General features: G+C 30.8%; 1 long non-coding RNA gene across 1 annotated transcript in view; it reads right to left on the bottom strand.

The window, feature by feature from the left end:
* LOC139906820 (uncharacterized) overlaps positions 1-14,680 on the bottom strand; it is a 100,296-nt gene extending 85,616 nt beyond the window's left edge. The window contains exon 1 of the long non-coding RNA XR_011782800.1: positions 14,001-14,680. This is a non-coding gene — a long non-coding RNA (uncharacterized lncRNA). The remainder of the gene's footprint in view (positions 1-14,000) is intronic.
* Positions 14,681-16,687: the final 2,007 nt, after the last annotated feature.

Raw genomic sequence — 16,687 nt, 5'->3', positions numbered from 1 at the left:
CATCAAATTAAGATATTTTTCTCTAACAGTTTAAATTATTGGAGCGTTAACACCGAATGGAGGTAGAAGGATTTTTTCAAAAAAATTGTGGGATGGATTTGTATGCACAACAAATAATCTTACATTTTTTTTTTTTTTTGATAAATTACTCTGAATTGTCCTACAAGGACCATGATAATTGTAATTAAATATTGCAAAAATTTAAAGTCACAATAATATGAAGTAGAACATGATGTTTGGTGAGTCAGATGAAGTCTTTGAAAAATTACCCTCTTATTAATTTACTAAATCAATATTTACGACCTAATATTTTATAGACATACTTGGTCTATTATCGGATTTATGTTCAATTTCGAGGGACAGTATGAAATACTCAAGAATATTAGCTATAATTCAGAGACTTCAAGAAATTAATGTGACTCTAATTGGCCCATTATGACCTTTTAAATCTAATTGATCATATTCATAGCCTCAAATATTAATTAAAAAGTAGTTGACATAAAAATAAAGCGAGTTGATGCGCTAGCTTTACTCTGAGATAACAATATTATTGTAACCTCTGCATTACACAATATTATACGATTATACACCATTATTATTAAGTTTCCGAACGCTATAAATTATGCACGACAACATTTTTTCCGCCTCCTATGTCGATATTAGACCTTTTCATAATGACGTGACACTTAGTTCAGTGAAGAAGGAAGAACCAGAGATTGTTCGATTTTTTTGAGAATTATAATGCAATTCTAAATTAGGGCCTCAAAAAATCCTGTAAAAAAAAGGTCCATACTCTGAATGGTTTTCTCCCCAAAAAGTTACATTTCGTAGGGATCAGTCTTTGGAAATGATGACAATTTCCAAACATTCTCTGGAAATGTGTGTTCTTGAATATTTTTCTTTAATGGACAAGAAAGACGACAAGATGAAGCTCTTTGTTGAAGGGAAGCACCTCAAGTATGTTTGGCAAATAATTTTTTCTTTCTTGATAAGAATGCCCAAATATACTCTTGGTCGTTTACATAATCATTATCTGGAAAATGGCCTTACTTTAGGGACAAATAGATCTATTGAGAATCCATCAAACAACCTTTACAAAAGTTATATTCATAAGCACCAAGAACGTATCAACATATTTCGTGATAACCTCATGAATGAGAATAGCGTTTTTATTCCTGGAGGGTTAGCTTCTCATTCAAACCCAATCGTCGTTGGTTTATCCACATAGACTTTTGCTTTTACGTAGTCCCAAAGAAAAAATTATAAAGGTGTCCAGAAATGGGCCTCATCACTGAACAAAATTTGGCGCAGAAAAAACGGATTTTCTTTGATACGTTCAAGAGCCCATTCACTGAACACACGACGCAAACAAAGGTCCGCGGCTTCAATTCTTGCACGAGCTGTATTTTGTATGCCTTTAAATCCAAATCTTTCTTCAAAATACGCCAGATTGTTGCATACGACAAGCCAAGTTGTTGAGAGCGGTGGAGAATCGATTCTACACGATCTTCGGCTACATTCTTGGCTACAGCCGCAATATTTTCTACGTTGCGAGCTGTATGTGGCCTACCAGACAACGGGACATCCCAGCAAGTTGCTGCCCTTTCAAATTTTTCGATTATTCTGCGAATTGTGGATTCTGAAAGTCGATTATGTGGACCATAAGTTGGGCATAATTTGCCAAAAACTTCTTTCACAGAACGCTGATTTTCATAGTACAATTGAACAATTTGTACACGTTGTTATGGCGTATATCTTTCCATGAAGAATTGTAAAACAATAAAATAAAATAACTTAAATCAATCATATTGATATAAATTTCGTTTATTAGGTGGAGTTTTTGATGTATAATCGATAAGGATAATAATATAACCTGGGCCTGGGTTTAAGTGCCCCTTTTGTCATTGGAAATCAAGTGGAAGATGGTTCAAGACTCTTAAAGATAGTGTGTCTTTCATTTATCGAGCATTTTTCTCTGCAATGCAAATTCTATTCTGCTAATGAATATATTAGTTTCTGTAAGAAAATTTCTCATTTTATTGTGTATATGAATAATAACTTACATTTATTGACTTTTAATTTTATATTACATATCATTTGTCATATTAAATTTATCTAATTCTCTGCATATAACTTCTATTAAAATTTATAATTTATATAATTGTTTTATAGTTGTATTTGTTTATTTTGCCCCTACTTATTTAACTTAATATTCCAAATATACGTTACAAAACTTCACTACATTATTTTGATAATATTTACTATTTCAATGTAACTATAAAGACGTCATACTTCGTAATAAATAATAATAACTAATATCACCGTGCTTCCTACAATTTGAAAGAGAGTAAATACTAATTATATTTGAAATATTGAAATTCCCTACTCATCGTGAATGAATCTCTTCAATATTACAAATTTTGGAGTCTCCTTCGCAAGGAAGGAATCGGCTCTGCTCTCTTGAGATGGATAAACTACATTAATATGGACAAGAACAACTGCCTAAATGGTCTCAAAGGGGTTCTTAGCTTTAAATGGTGTAAGGGTGTTTATCTAATATCAGTTTATTAGGGTAAAAACCTCAATATGCTCCATGGATTTAACTGTTGATGTATAATTTATTTAAGATAATTATAAGTTTTTTTAAATATTGGACACATTTTTTTTTTTTTTTTTTTAGCTTTACAAATTACTTAAAAGACGAAGAAGGAGGATTCTATATGGATTTTGAAGTATAATAGGTATGAAACGGATTTTAATTCTACTTATAGTTGGTATATTTATTTCTGTATTAAAATGTCTTATTATATTTTGCATAAATATAATCTACATTTGTCACTAATAATTTGCAGGCTTGTAAGAGATCAGGAAAAAAATCATGATAAGAAATTCACTGCAATATAGCGATATAACGCTCATTTGCAATTGATCAATTTAATTGCGATCATATTCAAAAATAAAATATTTTTGAATGTATACACGTATATTTTTTATGTACCTTTTTATCTTAAATAAACGATTTCTTCACCTTCTTTAAATGTATTTATTTAGAAAAATATATATGTACAAAAAAGACTAAAATATAGTCTACCGGTGAAGTTAAATATTTACATAAATCATTTTTTGTCTATCTCTTTATTTGACATAAACTTAAGCTGCTCCTCCAAGTTGTCGTTACTCAGCCTCTGTCTAGTCCTCGGATCTGTTTGACTTGGGAGAACAAACGCTCGCTGCTGGCATTGCGATTTATAAATATAGGCTGAAATCTGTTTCCACGAGATTCCTGAATTTGAAAATTTAAACTACTGTTCAAGTTAACTCTTTTAGTGCTATTTGAAATATGGAAGGTTATAATTTCTATAGCATAATCACGTGATATTTTATCCTCAAAAACTACAACATCATAGGTAGCTGATTTTTTAATAAACTTTAATCAAAAGGACCATATGTTTCCCTCCTGCCTTTCCTTGCACTCGCATGTATGCCTAGCCCTATTAATATCCCTCACTTTCAGAATATCTTAGACAAGTATGGATATTTGAAGTTATTGCTGTAACATAACATAGTGCAGCCAATTTCAAGCTGGCTATTAAAAATATTAATAAAATTCATGTGTCTTGCATTGCTTATATATTTGGTTGTCGTGTATGGATTAAAAAATTCACTAATTAAAAACACTATCGATAAATTGAAAAAATTCTGGACGCCATCAGGAAACGTCAATCTAAGACTATTCATCTGAAAAAAATTAATAAAAATAACATTTGAGATAGTTATAGACTGATATCATGTGTGGAAATAAAATGGAATTCATTTTATCTAATGGTTGAGAGGGAAATTAATTAAAAACAGCAATGGACACATTATACTTCGAGGAAAGATTGGTCATTTTATCTTTCAATGAGTGGAAAATTGTAAATGAGGTATTAATTTTATTAAAGCAGTTCCATGAAGCCACAAATATTCTACCCACAGTCTTGCCTTACCTCTTTATAAAATGTTGTCAATATAACTTCATTCTGTGAACAGGAAATATCCTTTATGTCAGGAAAGCAGCATCTTCTTCAAAGAGCTGATGACACATTTAAGTAAGCGTATTATATATTTTTCATGTAAGTACTCTAAATTAACTATTGAGTTATCTTAATTTATCTTTCAAAAGAACGTTTTTAAACTTTCTGCAATAAAAAAAATATATTTCTGCATTTTCCAAGGTTCAAGAAACATTGTTTCAATTTTAATAAGGAAATTTCTAAGGTTTTGAAACTTTATTAAAAGGTAAAGAGTCTGCTATTGTAGTAGAAGAGCCTATTGAACATGATGATCTATAGATCTTTGGAAAGTCATCTCTTATACAACAGCCAGAACCGAAAATTCTTGTTCATTTTAGGAATCAAATAATAATTCTTTCCAGGGAGTTATTTGAATATTTTCAGGAATTAGTTGTCTCGCCGAATCTTGATCTAGAGCAATGGTGGATATCTAAGGGAAAATATTCATATCCTAAATTATTTTATATTTATATGCAATATGGACGTATACCGGGAGCATCAGTTCCTTCATAATAATTATCACACAAGCGAGAAAAAGAAGCGGGATAGCAGAAATATTAATCCCTCTGAATATAAATATGAAAAAATAATTTTATTTACTTAATATATGAAGTAAAAAGTTATGAATGTTTTTTCGCTTTATTTTTACAATAAAATTAACATAGTTCGGATTATCCGATTTAGAGCAAGTATGCACCGTTTTGTTGTACAACGTTTGTCCATTTTGAAGGTAATTCTGTAATTGAATAAGTCTTCGTCTCTTGGTAAAAAAAACTTGACCAGCTCGTTTTCACAAGCCTCTCTTGAGGCCAGTTTTGTACAGTCATGAAAATTTAGCAAATACTTGAAAAGTAATAATCGCTTGGTGCCAGGTATACACTATACGGCAAGTGTATAGAACCCCTCTCCATCCCAGCTCTCAGAGCTTCTGGCATGTGTGTGTCCTGACGTTGTCTTGATGGAATACAACATCCCTCATATTCGCGAATTCTAGTCGATCACCTGCTTAAATCTAGTCAATTGTTGACAGTATAATTCCAAATTGGAAAAAAAATTGAAAACCACCACTTTGCTGTTGCATTTGATACTGTTTGGTTACACAAATAGCACAATTTTTTTTTTGCACCCTACTCTGCCTTTTCTGGTCGAAGTCATACTGAAGAATGTAATGACTTTTCTCTTTCCTTACTCCCACTTTGGAACGCCGTAGCACACAACTGGCTTCACCAAACACAAAACTGTAAACGATTTTGTTAAGTGTACCTTTAACCTTTAAGCATACTTTAAGGGGTTTTTGTATTAACTGTTTATAGCTTACTAAAGACTAGCAAAAAAAGCTCAGAACTTTTTACTTAACCTCCTCTTATTATGATTTTTTTAAAGTGTCGTATGTTTATGTATAGTGTGCAGACGTCTTTTTTTTTTTTTTGTGATGTAAGAATAATTTCAATTTGGGTGGTTTCAAGGTGTGTTTGAAACTTTTTATGCATCTAAAAAGTGTTTTCGTGCCAGGAGACTCCATTATCGCCGTTAGTTTGGACTTTTATCTACAGGTCTTCTGCCTGTGAGGATTTAAATCATCTCTTGGGATTGTTCTTTTTTTTTTTCTTCTCTAATTCTTCTGTTCATCTGATGAGTTATATATGATTAGTATTTGGAGAAAAGTTAACGGAGCATTTGTAATTGTAGAATCTCCGAAACCTCTCATAATCCAAATGAAATTTCAAATTTAAAAACAAATGGCAAAGGATATCCAAACGTTCTAAAAAAATAATTACTTTCATAAGAATACTGCAGTTCGAGTGAACCTGGAAAATAGTATTAAATGGGAGACGTTTGTTCTCTTAATGGAAAATGAAGAAGGGTTACCCTATGATAGGAATACTAAAAAGCATATTGATGTGTATGTAATTGCTGTGAAATATGAGTCTGTTGAACACAAGCTAATAGGAGCTAATCCGAGGTTTGGCAAAAGTTAAGGCTGATTATATACTAGATTCTCTTTTGATGTCAGGGAAGGACCCATGAAATTAAAGAAAACAAAAAATTAAATGTAAATGGTGCATCTGAGACAGTTATCTTCAAGCTTTAAAGAATTGATAATATCAACGTGGATAAAAGAACAAACTTAGTATTGACCTTGATCAATACTTGCAAGAGGGGCAACGAGGAAAAAAATGGTTGAGTGGATGAAGCAATTTGGAGAAATCGTTGATGCTAGGGCTAAAAAACATATAGAAGTTATAAGGAATTATGGCGTGACATCGACTATATTGTGGAGTTAATTGCTGATCCCTGAACCATACCACAGATTGTACCCATTCAAGGATATCTAATAAAAACCAAGTTTTGTAGAGTCAAACTTCAGTGTCAAAAATGCTTCAATTTTGGACGTATAAAAAAATATTAGACTGAAAAAAATTTAAAAACTTACGAGAAGGAACAGGCTGTTAAAAACAATCGCTGATCGTCTTACCCCTGAACCCTGACAGTTGAGAGAAACGGTCCTCAAATTCAGGAACGTATTGCCGGAGAAAAAAAGCGATGCTAGTGCCGAAGATAGGGAGCAATTAATCTCAGAACCAAAATCAAAAGAGGAATGACTCTCAGAAGAGACTCCACCTCCTTCTTCAAACGGAGGATGTAGTAGCAATCAATTACAGATCCCAGAACACGCTCAAACCGAAAACATTTCTCTAAATAACCTAGAACCAGGTGAAGAGGATTTTGCTCTATAAGGTACTCAATTTATATTGAGTCGGAAAATATATCTATGAAAAATGGACAAGCAAAGCAAATAAATCAAACATGGACTTTCATGTGCATCTTATTTTTGAACCTCCAACTCGCTCATAATCTTCAATGAAAATAATGGACTCGACATAGCTCAATGACAACGCGCTCGGGGAATATTATTCTCTTGAAATCAATGTGTGTTCGATCCCAGGTGATTCCTAGAGAAAGAAATATATAATGTATGCATATGGATTTCACAAAAAGATTCCTAGGTTAGATGGAGTAATTGTAATACTATAATGTGTAATTATACTTAATCAGTGCAACTCCATCTAACCAATTAAAGGAACATTTAAAAAAAAAATCAAAATAAATCAACCAGACTCAAAATATTCGCCGGACAAAGATAAAACATCATATCAAAGTAGCCAAAAGCATAAAATCATTCATCAATAAAAATGAACTTATCCATTTAAAAAAAAATCTCTCTCAATATCAGGGGAGGAAGTGACCAGAGAGAAAGACATGCCTTAATGAAACCCATTTTATCATTTGACGCTGATATGATCTGCTTACAGTATATAAAATCCTCTATGTCCTCCACATTTAGAAATGATTGTCGTTGGTCCTTACCGACGAATTTCTTCCACTTTTTACGAATAATGGTTTAAATAGAGGAGGCTTAACTTTTATAAATAAAAGAAATGTTAAAATAACATCTTCAATCTATGAAAATTCTTTTTTTGTTTGGGACACAAAATTTGTATTTGCAACGGTGATGTAGTATTTTATTCAATTAATGTGTATGGGCCCAATGAAAGATGTATTCTCTTCTATCAAGAAATTATCGATTACCACGTGGATAGTTCTATACCACTTATATTTCACCTTAATGTTGACGTTGACTAATACCTATCCTAACTGTTGTATCTTAAAGGAGACGATTCACAAACTGAGTTTGGCTGATATAATGATTTCTTTTTTTTGTCCTAGGAGCTATTTTTGGTCAATAGGAGAACAAAGGTTGAGGATTGATTTGGCTTTTATTTCACCGTAACTTCAGCACTTGATTAAGAACTCGCTGTATCGCTCAAACCCCTCTTCTGATCAAAGAATGATGGAAATTAAATTTCGGTATCAGCCTCAAAATGTTTGTTTTATGAATCCAAGATGGATTATAAAGGATGTTGGATTTAGGAAGAGAAAAGAAGCAATTTGAGAAAGGGATATTCCTCCATCTACTCTTCAGAAGTGTCCGTCGATATTTAAAAAAAATAATCCAGACAGTGACATCACAAGTTTTAGTCGAAACAGGAAGGAATTCGAAGTTAACAAGGTTCAAATAGAAAACATTATAGATATCTATTCAATTTTGGCTCGTTCGATTATGGCAGAATCAATTAATTCTTTTACAGTGGCAGAGGTTGTGGAAGCTGAAATTGAGGCCAAAGTCATTGTAGAAAACAACTCGTCGAGAAGATTAAATCATCTGTATAAATGAACAAAAGCTCAGCACCTAATGTTAAGAAAACAATTTATGATGGAAAAATCCTAACTCAAATGGAATATATTATAAGCTATTTCCATTCTGGATTCCAGGCAATTGTTTTGTCTGGAAGACTTATTTTTCCAAAAAGGCAAAAAATGGCGCTGAATTATAAGCAAAAAAATGTTTACTAAGGAGAATATTACTCAAAAATATTAATTTTTCCAAGAGAAATTGATCCTTTTCTTTTAAAAATCGGTAAAACAAGGGGAAATAAGGGCAAGATGCCCAGTTCACTGACGAAGGGAAGAATAGCTCTAATTCTGCCCAAACGAAGAGAGACGGTTCCAATTTTAGCCACACTCGGAGGACGCAGAACTACCTCAGAGACACTGATGCTAAAGCAATAGAGTTCGTCATTCTAAATGCAAAAGCTCTTATTACAGAGAAGATGACAACATACGAACCGCTCCACCCTTACGAATTGAGGAGTATTTTACTAGCAGTTGCAGCAAGACATGCAGATTTATCCCTGAAAGTACCTTCGCTGGGAAACGACGATTCCTGGACTATGACTAGAAGAGAGATAAAATACTTCTTAACTATCTATTTGCAATACCATAAGATTATAAGGGAAAATTTAAAAAGATTCAACTAACACATTTAGTCCATTATATGTTTTTTGTTTTGTTTTTCTAATGTGTCGCTGAAATATTAATTTTAAACTGTTATATGAATTTTATTCTATTTTTACAAACTAATTGACTTCAGTATTTTTATCCACATTTTACTTTTAAATGTACAAAACCTAGAATTTTGATGTAAATTCATCCCCGAAGGTAAAAATTTAAACTATCGTGTTTATTCATGTATCTGTATTAGCTCCGGTTTTTATGTATAAGCATATTAATGAACGGTACATAAAATAATGATAAAAATATATTAAATGATATATGTATAGACATGCAACTAAAAATTAAAACAAGTAATATAATTGAATAAGAAAATTAAATGCTAATTGAATCATAAACGAAGTGCAACAGTTTCTCCACTATAACCTTATCTGGCCAACAAATGAATAAATACAAATTGAGAGAGTCTAAAAATTTTAATTAATAGTAGATCAAGACAAAAATTGATATTATATTTTTTGTTCGATAATGACTAAAGATTAGTAGGAAATTTATCAATATGTTATTTATAATCTATATCATAATCCTAATGAAAGATGTGTTCCAACTTAGCATGAAATTCTAGATACAGATATATATAAAGAATGATATTTTAATGATCCGGTGGGGAGGCTAGATAATTCCTTATTACATTTCGATAACATTTATTCCTCAAGTTATCTTCTTGAATATGTGAGAGGTGTATATAGGTCCCTATGTACTCTTACCCTTCCTGAGATGGCTTCAAAATGTTTTCTTGGATCCATTATCAGTTTCCTTGTTAGTTGTTGGAGCCTTATTGAGTTAGTTATGGACATTAGATATGATTTTTATGAGAGAACGCCCTGGACGGATTGCTTGAGTTGAGGATGAAAGTAAGCAGTGAAAAGGAATCCTAATTATTGTGGCTCATGGGGATGGCGACTTTCTTATGCGACTTAGGTGAGGATTATGTCATAATTAAATCAAGTTAATTATGCCCTACAGTTTGCAAAATGTATCATATCAAGCAAGAAAGGAAAATAATTTTTAGCTACGGTTAATTTATGAGAATACAAATACGTCATACTTAGGAAATGGTAAAAAAAATCTATGATGGGCTTATAGAAATGGATGATAAGAAATCTACAGTACGCCTATATTAAATTTGAATTCCTACCAAAGACTAGAATTGATTATTAATTTTTTATTCAGGCCTGAAAAATAAGAATCAAAAACTATCCTAACTTTCGGAATCGGATAATGAGGAGAACTATATTCTTAATATATGTATGCAATACAAAATTATACAGCCTAATGAGTCCCAAAACTGGAACATATTCTTTTTACTTAAGTTCCCATCGAATTTCAAGGAGAGTGGTAAATAGAAAAATGCATTGGAAAAGTTAGGGCCGATTAGGCTAATGCTTCAAATACCAATAAACTACCTAGGCTGAATTCTTAAAATATAGTACTTTTATTTATGAGCGATTTCTATAAAGAAATTTTTTAAAAAGAAATAGAATATTCTTAGAAAATTAATTATAATGCAACAATATAGCTCGATGGACAACGCGCTCAGAAAATTTTTTACTCTTGAACTCAATGTGGTTCGATACTCGACCGTTCCTAAAGAAAGAAATATACTTAATGTATATACTTCAAAGACAACTTATAGACCAGATGGAGTAATTGTAATACTATAATGTTTACTTATACTTAATCAGTGCAATTCCATATGACACATTAAAGTAATATTAAAACAAAACAGTATAAATAAAATATTCATAGATCACCAACCTTAAAATATTTAATGTCAAAAAGGTCACGACATTAATTACTACATATATGGATGTGCCGAAATTTTAAAAAATCAACAATACCTCAGCTCCCTTTTTCTATTAATAATAACATGGAAAACTATGCAAACAATTAAGAAGTCCTTTATAAACGAGGATGACAGTATGAATTACACATTATGCAGCAAGAAAATAGAAACGTCAGCAGATATTTTTATAAGAGTGTAATAAAGCGAGTCCTTTGGTAAGAATGTATGAAGTAAAATTAAAGAAAAACTACAAGTCTCTACGTAAAAAACTGATTGGGTAGTGGCTACCGATCAAATTTCCCAGGGTTTTTAAGGCGGATGCCATCATAATTAAAATGTAGTTAATAACATATTTTTTCAGATGTAACAAAAAACCTATACCAACAAATTTGGAAGGTGTCATCGAGAGAAAACTCGACGTTTTATCTAATTTTTTCGAGAATGGTTGTTAATTTGAACTTTTAGGTGCTTGTAAGAAAAAAAATGAAAAAAGCTGTGATTGTTATTGTCGTTTTTCTTATAATTGTTTTTTCTTTAACCCATATTAGATATGTGTAGGGATTGTGATATATTCAGTTACAAAGTTTTTTTGTCAGAATTATGAATAAAGGTGTTTTTGGGCTATTAAAAAAAAGCAATCCTTTATAAAAACGTAAATGAATCATATATTAAATAGTTGATTTTGAATTTTTTAAAAGGGAGTGAGCTCCAAGTCTTACATTGGAATATTTTGGATTAAAAAAAATAATGTAAATACATTGGTATAAATATACCAAGACCGTCGCAATGAAGTGTACGTGCACATATAACTCCCCCCTCACCCAGAAATGAGGTCTGGCGATGGGTATGACTATTAAGTAGTTCTATATGAATATTACACATTATAATTTTTTTTTATAATAACGGTATGGAAACAACTTATTTGGTTTAAAAAATTATACTTTACAAATAAATTAAAAAACCCTCACCCATTTATTTGTTGTAATATTTTTCAAATGGAAAATATTCTATGATTAGAATCATAGATTTTTGGACTGAATATATATGCTCTAACAAACCTATATAACACATTTTGTTGAAAAAATATTTTTTCCCGTAATTCGATATTCATAATACTTCTATAGTTAAGTTCAACACCGGAAGAACATTAAAAAATGTCATTTATATCTGAGCTGAAAGAAAAACTGGATTTGAACAGCGTTCCAAAACCTATTTGTCTTAATATGAAGCTCAATTTTGATTCATAACTAAAAACTATGTAGGTATAATGGAATTTAAATAACATAATGAAAGCATTAATTATGTCTTGTATTATATGATAATAGTAAAAACTTTATTATACAATAATTAGAGAACTCAACCTACAAGAAGTTACAAATATATATTTTAGTTCTAAAAAATTGTATTATCAAAGTGAAAGTATAAAAAAGAATCTGAAGCTATCAAGCTTATTTATGAATTCAATAATTTTAAATAACATTACACTATCATTTTAAATAGTATCTAGCTTATTAACAAACTGTGAATAAATTTTTACAGGATCTCCAATCATTGGACTAGTTTAATCATATCAGTTAATTGAAAATTTGTAGATCAAATTTGAAGGTTCCTCTAAAAAATGTTATTCCCCTTCTTGTAATGAGTTCATGTGCTTCAATCTTTTTTTTTTTTTGCTTTTTCGAAGTCAAAATATGAAAAAAAAATATCAATGAAGATATAATATTAAGTATTTTAAGTTATATTGATATTATACGTGGATTGACGCAAGAAATACAAGATTTTATTTAGAGCGGACCAATTGAAGCTAGCATTTCTGAATTCAAGTCACCGTCGATATTCTTCTATTATATCGTAGTATTTTCTTTTGTAACCAATTTCAACTTCAATATGACATCAGTAAGATTATGCTGATATTGATAGCTTCCTCAAACACATCAGCGTGCTTCATATCTAAGATATCGTAGAAATATGTTGTACTTGTAGTTAATAGTATATTCTTTGGTTAATCCCTTGTATTATGTAAATGAAAAAAAAAAATCGTGTCCTATTAATCTTAGAGTCAGAAAAGCCCATTCCAAATAATGAGGCATCAGTTTGGTATTTTTCATCTTCCCTCCATAAAAGTCCTTCCACAAGGACAGGGATGTCCACCACTCCACTAAAGAAAATACATATGCTGTTTCGGAGCAAAATTTGACATCTTGAATCTCATATGACGATAAAAAGTAGATACTTATCCGCCTTGTGATTTGAGAAAGAAACAAGGACTCTTGGAAGACTTGCTGCAGTTCATAAACGTACTTCTTTAATTTTATAAGTCACAATATCATAACAGTAATAAACAATAACTCTTGAGTAACTAAATAAAAAAAGGTGAGGTTTCGTAAATAGTAATCATCCATACAGTATAGTAATTCATGATCATGGTGAGCTTTTTCTTTCTTAACAAATTAAAAAAATATATATATATGATATAGTTAGTTAAGCTATCTGATAGTTTTTCAATGATATAATTGTCTTTCATTACTTTGGTTTACAATATATCACTAATCAGAAATTAATAAAAATGCTAATTTCTTTATCTTTAAGACTTCGTAACTCAATCTTGGATTGAGTTACGGATCAAATATTAATTATTGTGTAGGCCTATTCATACCACATAGATAATTTGAGATAAATCCGATTCCTCTTATAAATTTTTCGTGGAACGACTCATTTGGAAATATATATGTTAAACTGTTAGTTGTTGATCTGATGAAAAATTTTGCAACTGATATGTAAGTGTCTCTGTATAGGCTTTCATCGTAATTCTCTTTAAAATTGAAAACACATAATATGGATACAAAAATTTAATTTACTTTTGTAATACAATTCACTATCATGGATAATATACTAAGTATCAGTAAAATAATAAAAATGGGGCATCTTTATTACTTTTTCAATCAATTTATTGGGGCATATATCCATGAATATGATAGATTCAAGTATCAGAAGCTACCAATAGAAATCCAATATCTATGAAAACAGAAACAGTTACAATTCTCCAGTTTTGATGTAAATTAACAGAGATTACTCATAACATAATTTTAACCATATAGAAAATTAGAAATTCGATGTCCACTTAATAATTTAGTAAAATCAACAGTTAAGAACTGCATTACACATCAGTCGTAGTAATAGTGATATAGACTGAAATGTATAAAATAAGGAAAACTCCAAAAGTACACTTTTTTCTTGCACAATCTTACCCGATATTCTTTCAACTCAATAAAAGAAGCCCTCTCCTTTTCACAAACTTCTTTATAACACTCACGAATTATCCCATACTTCTCCTACAAGCACTCATAGTCTCGCAAGATGTTTCTATACATTAACCTTAATGGGGAATCTTCTTCCTGATCCACAGACATCTTCTCCTCTCCCTCCCACCCATTCAAGCAGGCACGATCCAAACCAAGATATGCTTACTCCTCATTAAGAACAATATCCTTCTTCTTTTCTTTAATTCTCCTTTTCTTTCTGTTGAAAATTCCAAATAAACGTACGCTTCATTCTTCAATGGAGCACAAGATGTATGGAAATGGGAAAATAAATAAAATATCGCGCTCCTCCTGGTTGAGACATTCAAATGTATTTAAAACACTATATAAATGTTTTTGTTTTACTTTTTAACGAATTATATGAAATGAATCATAAAGTTTATAATTTGATTAGAAGTAAAAAAGTTTTTAATTTACTTAAGGTAAATATTAAATTAACATTCCACATCATAATTCTATTAACTAAATATTCATGATTTTAGAATATTCCTTCATTTAGTCTAAACTGATGTGTTGTCGTAATAGGAACTTTTGATCATTGCTAAAGACATTTCCACATAAGTCTCTATTATTAATAACTTACAGTTACTATGTAACTGAAAAAATAACTTTGGATATAAATACCTTGTTTTCTGTAGCATTACTTTTTATAACATAGCCCGATTACATAATGGTCTAACCTTGTATTTCTATTAACTTTTGTTTTATACTATTATCTTTCTACTGGACATTGAAAGTTGAAAATACACCATCTTGAACTAATCATACTGAGTTATACTCAAAAGTGTTACATTTTATGAAGTTGTTAATATTTAGCGACTTACTTTGTATGATAAATATGATTTCTTTTAATAGAAAAATGTAGGCTAACTAAGTCAAAATTCATTGTATTGCACTATGGAATGGGGTTTCTTACTAGATGAAAAAATAGTTTTCGGGATGGGAGGGGGGTTTGGAGCACGATTTTAGAAAATTTTGACTAAAATATTTGCTCATTTTCATTAATTACCATCTCACTCCCCTACTTCAAATATTTTATTAGAAATAAATAAGACCATTTAGACCTAAAAGTGAGAGTAACTATAAGGGTATAAATGATAATAAACATAAAATATTAACCAATATCAAAAGTAAAACATATTCTCAGTTCTTATTGGATATTCAACAGTCTCGATTTCTTAAACAATCAAATATAAACTCTATAAAAATAATTTTGACTACATATCTCATTTAAATACCAAATTACCAAAATAATTTTCAATACCAAAATATGAAGTCGATTGGTCGAATACTTAATTAAATCACTTCCCAAAGACATCATCTGATAAAATCAAAGAGCTTTTTTACCACGTATAAATATTAAAAAGGATTGTTAATGCTAACCTACGTGTTTCCAGATAATGAAGAGGGGCAAAAAGCTTCCTTAAGTCTTCGAAAAGAATCATAATTTATGTATAATTGTATGTTCACAAAAATTTCGACAATTTTCAAATCCCTACTTAATAAAGACCCTTGTTTACATTAACTTCCTATTATATTATTTTGGAGGGGAAAAATATATAACTGCTATAGATAGGATAACCTTCAACATTTAAAATAGCATTGGTGCAGGGAAAATATGATAATAATACCCTATTTATACAAATATATTATTATGTATTATGTTAAATTTACACCAAAAGCAGGCAAGAATTTACAATTTTGAAACAGATGTTAACACCATCACAATTTATTAAAGAATGAAGAAAATATAAAAAATGTCACTAATAGGGCGTTTTTAGGACTGAAAAGGCGTTAGCTTTCCTTTTCCCCCAAAATGAAAGGATTTATGAAAAATTATCACTCTAGAAGAAAAATTTGAATGAGAAAACAGGTGAGAAATTTTTTTAGGGATTTTTTTTTTTTTAAAAGGTAATTCGATAAAATTATAAGAAGGACAAAGATTTAAATTTTTAAAATTAATCAAAAAATCCAAGCCCCCCAAAAAAAAAAAAAAAATATGTATATTTATAATCCTGCAGATGCAGACGCCCCTGTATAAGCATTTTTTCTTTTCTAGTAATAAAGCTTATATTTTTCTCCACGTTATATATGTAAAGTTGATAATATTGTAGAGAAAAACGCGTGCAAGGAGAAGGGGGGAAATACACAGGGCCGTATGTAAGGAAGATTTTTCAGTCCGCTTTACATGGGTGAACGGTTGATTTTCAGTGGTGAACGTCGGATATTTAAACAGGGCAAATGCTACAGCATAGATTAAATCTTGTAAGAATATCGTCCAATGGACTGTCTGACCATTATTTTCTTCAGGCAAACATTGGGAAAAATAAAATGAAAAGGAAAAACTCTAGACGGAAAGTCAATGCCGACCTATTCATAAAGGAAAGAGTATCATGGAGTATAAAATGCACGGTGTAAGAATGAGAGAAAATTCTCTTGCTGGCTTGTGAAGACGACAGGGTACAATGGGCCTCCGTCCACAAACTCAATCTCCTCAGTCTTGCTTTTCTCACCTCCTTGGACATTGTCGCTAGTCTCAAAGTCCTCTGCAGAGGGAATATTGTTGTTGTACACTACAGAGAGCTGCTCGGGAGAGAAGATTGGTCCGATATCGA

Source organism: Lepeophtheirus salmonis, chromosome 12 (genome assembly GCF_016086655.4).
Source record: "Lepeophtheirus salmonis chromosome 12, UVic_Lsal_1.4, whole genome shotgun sequence".
Classification (NCBI taxonomy): domain Eukaryota; kingdom Metazoa; phylum Arthropoda; class Copepoda; order Siphonostomatoida; family Caligidae; genus Lepeophtheirus; species Lepeophtheirus salmonis.
Note: the sequence above shows the minus strand (reverse complement) of the source record. Positions and strands in the feature narration are given on the sequence as shown.